The following is a 5,759-nucleotide window of genomic DNA, read 5'->3' on the forward strand; positions in this document are numbered from 1 at the left end:
AATACATACATACATACTTTATTATCTTTCCCCATGGGGGCTTTTCGAAGATAATATGAATAAGCTTTGTAATAATAAGGGTTTGGAATTTTGCTATTGCTTTCCGGGTGCGAAAACCTTTCGGTACCTTCGAGAAAAGGGCCCCTAAAGACACAAGTCGACTCTTTTGAGCGACGAAGTCGCGAGAAGCGAGCGACGCAAGTCGCGAGTAGTTCGTTTCCGCCAGATGACCTAACTACCAGAAACGGGCGTTGAGAAAGTCTATTCGAAAGGCCTGTAATCTCACCAGCTTTTCTTTACTGAAATGTCGCTTCGAACTTTCGTGATATTGTAAATATGATGTCTGTTGTTTTCGGAGAGGTTAAAATATCGTTTTGAGTACGAGGAAACGTTACAATTTTCGGAAAGACCGCCACCCTGAAACAAGTTCAGGTAATAAAATTTCGTTCCCTAATAGTTCCTGTTACTTTAATATTCAGCTAAAAATTCTAAACAGACAAAGTTTGTTAGTTTACACAAGTATACCCGAAATTATATGTCTTATATGGTAAAACAGAACAACGACATTCCGGCCAAGACTAAAGCCTTTTACTTAAATTTTCTCGTAGGATGCTCATTAAGCATGAAGTTCGGTTGTGTACGATAAATTGGATTTTTTTGCTCACTTAGCTGACCGTTTGCTGTCCTCTTTGATACGCAAAGCAGATCGGATAGGGTCAGGGGAGGGGAGGGAAGTAGAGGGCTTTAACTCCCCACTCGGCAAAGTGCGAAGCAATGCTTCTGATGAGAAAACCGCATATCGGTCCTCTAAATTCGGTCATTATCGGAGATAATCGAATCGACTGGGTGAAACACACTCGCCTTTTGGGCGTCACTATCGATGACCGGCTGGCCTGGTCACATCATCTTACAGATGTAAAAAAGAGTTTTGTGAACAAACTGAACCTCTTAAAGAGGAGTTCGTTCTTAAGGAGAGAAGCCCTTCTGGATTTGTATTATAAGGTCATCCTGCCGGCAGTTCTTTATGGTCTTGTCGTCTGGGGCGGTTGTGTTAATGCAGAGCAACTAAATTCTTTGGAAGTGCTCCATTGTAGGGCGGCCAGAGTGATTTACAACCTGCCCCGCGATATGCCATCCGCTGAAGTCTACCAGTATACGAAATGGAACACACTAAACTACTTATACAAACTCCGGATAATTAAACTAATTTACAGGGTGGTAAACGGTGAAGCACCAACTGCATTGTCACACCTAGCGAAAAAAGCCAGGATTTCTTACAGCCTCAGAAGAAACAATAACATCGTGGTCCCTAGATTTAATTCATACTTTGTAAAAAATTCAATTGAACATAGGGGGGCCATCCTATGGAATGCTGTTTCGTCGTATAATACAGGATCCCAATTTTCGGTTTTCTATCGAAAAGTGAAAAATGACAATTATATTAAGGAGCTTAATTTCAATGCTCAGTCGGTTCAGTCGCTCCCTAGGCATTACAATGACTTTAAATGTTACTGATTGTTATGTAATTAATTATTTTTATAGTAGATACGATCCAATTTAGTATATAAGCATTTAGTTGTAATTTAGAAATCTATTAGTTTATTAGTATTTTGTAATATTTAGTTTAATACACGACCCCACAAGCATTGTGCTTTAAACCCTATCGTGTGTAAATAAAGGTTTTGATGATGATGATGATGATGATGGGCTGGAGGAGAGGAGAGATGTCCAGCGAAACAAAACGAAAAGGAAAGGACTATTAACCTTTTAAGAATGACCCAGGAAAAATCAACGAGTTGAGAAATAAGATCAAAGCTACATTTATTTTCATTTTAATAACAATTCATTGTACAATAGCCCAGCTATATCACTGAGCAAGTATAAGTGAATGACATCCAGTGTTTGGCTAGAGAATACGTGATGGAATTTATTTCATGTTATTATATATCTTGTTTAGTTTCTGTTCAAGGCTCTGTCCTCTCTCTTTTGCCTCATAACAACATCTGTGAAAAAAGTAAAGACATTCTTTAATTTGTAGCATACTATTTAAAGTATTTCTAGAATTGCTTTAAGAAAAAGCCGTACTTTATAAAGTGGGATATTTGAGGTCCTGCATCTTATAAAAAATTATGCCAGTGAAAACCACAACCAGCCAAAATTAGTGAAACAAGGCAAGCGTTCCTTTTGTTCTCTTACCATCTCTCACAACTAAACTGAGGTGTTCATTCATTTATTGATTGATTCATTCAATCAATCATTTATTCATTCATTCATTCATTCATTCATTCATTCAGTCAGTCAGTCATTCAGTCATTCAGTCATTCAGTCATTCAGTCATTCAGTCATCCAGTCAGTCAGTCAGTCAGTCAGTCAGTCAGTCAGTCATTTTTTTCATTTTTGTTTTCATTTTTCAAGTAAGAGAGAAGAGGTACGGGTAGTCATGATACACCTCTCCCCTTCAGCCCAACCACCCCTCCCCACCCTGTTATATCTTCTAACCTTTCTTAAATGGCCGTGAAGAGCGCCTGACTTCAGGTCTGTCAAAGAGGTTATCTGCAAACTGCATCGGCTTTCCTTGGTTGTTGTAAACCATTTCTCTTCCCGCTCTGATGTATGAATCACCTTTCTGCACAACTGCTCCCATCACGAGTAAGATAGCGAAGGCTGTTACGATGGCTTGGTTCATGATAAAGATTTTTGTTTGCCTAAAAAAGTAAAAGAAAATTATTTCAGAAATTTCGGAATTCGTTCTTCTGACGTTCTCAAGAAGTAAATCCATTTTTCGCTATGAAATATTTTTTTTTAATTAAGGCTCGGTTATAAAGAAGGCCCCACACGTGGTCAAAATATTCCCAAATGTTCTGTCTTTTTTCATTTCTCAGCAAACTAAACAGAGTTAGGCCAAAGGAAAACACCCTCATACTTACGAAATGAATTTTGATCTCAAATTTAGAAGTAGCAATGTTTCGAAAATGTGACACCAGTTTGACATAGTGTTAGGCTGTCGGTCTTTTAAAAACAAGTACTCATTGTAACTTATTTTTGGGGTAGGTGTCTGTATGTACTAAAACAATGGATATGCAATAACTCGAAATAGTGTAAGTTTATCAGTTGTAATCTTTTAAGTCTTTTAAAACTTAGCAATATGTGTTCGTTTTATCTTTAAGTATTTTGAACTTTTTTGTCGTTTTTCTGACTCGGTCTTGTGTTGTTCTTTAATTTTAAGACATTTTTCTGTAACGGAATAAACCAATTAAAGCTTGTCATAATTTTAATTAATTTTTATATATGAAACGAGTGCCCTGCTTGCTAAGATACAAATTAAAGTCTGTGTGTGTTCATAGTCTAGGATTTTTTGGCAAACATTAATATTTTTTATCTATTTCATAGATCTGAAAGTTCAAATTTTGACTTTCAAAAAATTGTTTTACACTGCTTGACAACGATAAATACACAGAATGTTTTCAGGTAAAATTCAAGACTGGCACTTTTTGATATCGAAATATGGTATTTAACAATCTTAAGGCATAACACTGAGATACAAGCTGAAAGTAAAACTAGTCAACTGAAGTTAAATACAATAACCTAGAGCTGAAACATTGCAAAAAGATAGGTTTTGTACAGTTTAAATTAATAAAGATTTAAGATAGCTACGGTCATTGGTAGCTTGAAACATCGAGCTGAAATTAAGTGTCGCAAAAAAATCTCGGCGATTTATTCAACGGGAAAAATATCTATAGCTATTAAGAAAAAGCCGGCCTCAAGAGTCCTTATGAGCCAGATGAGGATAAGTAAGAAGTCTTTAAAAAAAGGACAAAATGTCTCAATCTTAATTTTTGTGCTGTTTTGGTCACTGGCAATTATTGGTATCAAATGTGGGGAAAGCTAGCTTCTGATAATATCTTGCTGTAAAAATCCGCTCAGTTCCGTTCCAAATCCCAGCTGTTTCAGCGTGATTATATATCATTGTCCTTTTTACTTTCGGAAGTTAATTTTAATGGTCTTTTGTCGCAAGTCTCAAAGGTGCCAAACTACAAGAATTAATGATAACATTTTAACCAATGAAATTCATACGCTACGAATTATGTGTCATTAAAAGATCATTCTTCGATGTCCAGACCAAAAATGTAATTCGGTCTTGCCAATTGTTTGTAACATCAATTTTAAATTTGGGTTTCAGAAATTTCACTATTATTCTACAAGTCATAAAACTTTCATAGTTAAATGCCAACAATGTGACATTATTTTTATTAAAAATAAATTAAAATGATGACTTTTCGGCTTTTTTAAATTACATCGGCATGAAAGCAAAAGATTTATTTTTTTCGTCTTATTTGTTTCGTGCCTGTGAGGTTTCTAATGTTGCCGAAGTTCGTGGACCATTCAGACTAATTAATTTGGCAATTTTGGTTTCCAACTTGAAAACGATGTTAAGGGTCATTTTAGTGAATGTCGAAACAATGCAATGCAATTTTTGTTTTCAATGACAATAACACAGGCTGAATTTAAAACAAAAGTTCGGAATCGTTTGAATTTAAGTTGTACTTTACGACAGAAGTTTGTTTCACAATATTCTGTGAGTGTCGTTCATTACTAACTAGGATAATTTTTCTTCTTTATACCAAAAGAAAAACAATACAAAATTTAAACGAAAAAAATTTTGCCTCTACACCAAAATCTGGTCGCCTGACAATTTTGCAGCGTCGACCATAAAGTTAGCAGTGTCTGAGAAACCTTAATAGAGTAACTGACAGGGAATGAACAATGTTGTAACATTATGTACAGCTTTTTCTGCCATTCTTTTAAAAAACTAAAATGAAATACAAATGCGAGGCGAGAAACAGACGGGGAGAGAGGTTTTTGAACCTGTCTTTCTACGGGTTAAAAAAGTTGAAATTATAAAGTTTAGTACAGAAGTATCAACATAAATTACACATTTTTGTAAAAACAAAAAACTGGTAAGCAAAATTAAACGGTAAATGGAAACATTTGAGTATAAAAATGGGAAGTTAGGGTTTTATCTTTTACTGTTTTACTAACTTAGCCACTATAGGGAGGGAACGCACTAGGAAAACATGTAAACAGGGAGAGATCTTACATGTCAATGTCTTCGGCAATCAAAAATAAATAACAAGACAGAATGTTTGAATGCTATTCGGCCATCTTAACTCGAGTTTATACTATAGTGTAATCCTTTTATACTGTTAGAGTACAGGTTACAAAACCCCCCAAAACTACAAACCAAAGTTAACGATGCGATTAATTTGAAGAACGATTAAATTCAACCATTTAAAATATATATAAAAAAAGAAAAATATAAAGAAGAATTTAGGCTCTGGTAAAGTTCTCGTATGTAAAAAAATGAACATTTTAAAGTAACTTACCTAAATTTGTTTCTCTGAGTTGTGTTAGCTCGATCACCGGCTCTCCTCAGTCACTTAATAATGTTGAGATGTGAAGCCAAGCTTGTTAATTTATAGGTAGATATTCATAACATTCAATCAAAGGAACGGATGTATTAGCATAGGATTATTACTTAGATTGATAAAACACAAAAGATTTCTGATTTCAGTTAGAGCTGAGGAAACGAATTTGTCACCGATGCAGGTTTTTGTTCCGATAGCGTGAGAAAAAGCTACCCACATGTAAATCGGAAGACGAATTTTGTGCGATTTTAATTATTGTCAGGCGTTTTCTCACCTTACCCCAAAAAGCTACAAGAAGTTGTTAATAATAAGAGGAAACAGCTAGCTCACGTC

General features: G+C 35.2%; 1 long non-coding RNA gene across 1 annotated transcript; it reads right to left on the reverse strand.

The window, feature by feature from the left end:
• Positions 1-1,804: 1,804 nt before the first annotated feature.
• On the reverse strand, positions 1,805-5,539 carry LOC144638787 (uncharacterized). The gene is made up of 3 exons (XR_013568009.1): positions 5,385-5,539; positions 2,500-2,705; positions 1,805-2,003 (listed from the first exon to the last, which is right to left on the reverse strand). It is a non-coding gene; the product is annotated as an uncharacterized LOC144638787 (long non-coding RNA).
• Positions 5,540-5,759: the final 220 nt, after the last annotated feature.

Source organism: Oculina patagonica, chromosome 14, assembly GCF_052425735.1.
Source record: "Oculina patagonica isolate OP01 chromosome 14, crgOcupat, whole genome shotgun sequence".
Classification (NCBI taxonomy): domain Eukaryota; kingdom Metazoa; phylum Cnidaria; class Anthozoa; order Scleractinia; family Oculinidae; genus Oculina; species Oculina patagonica.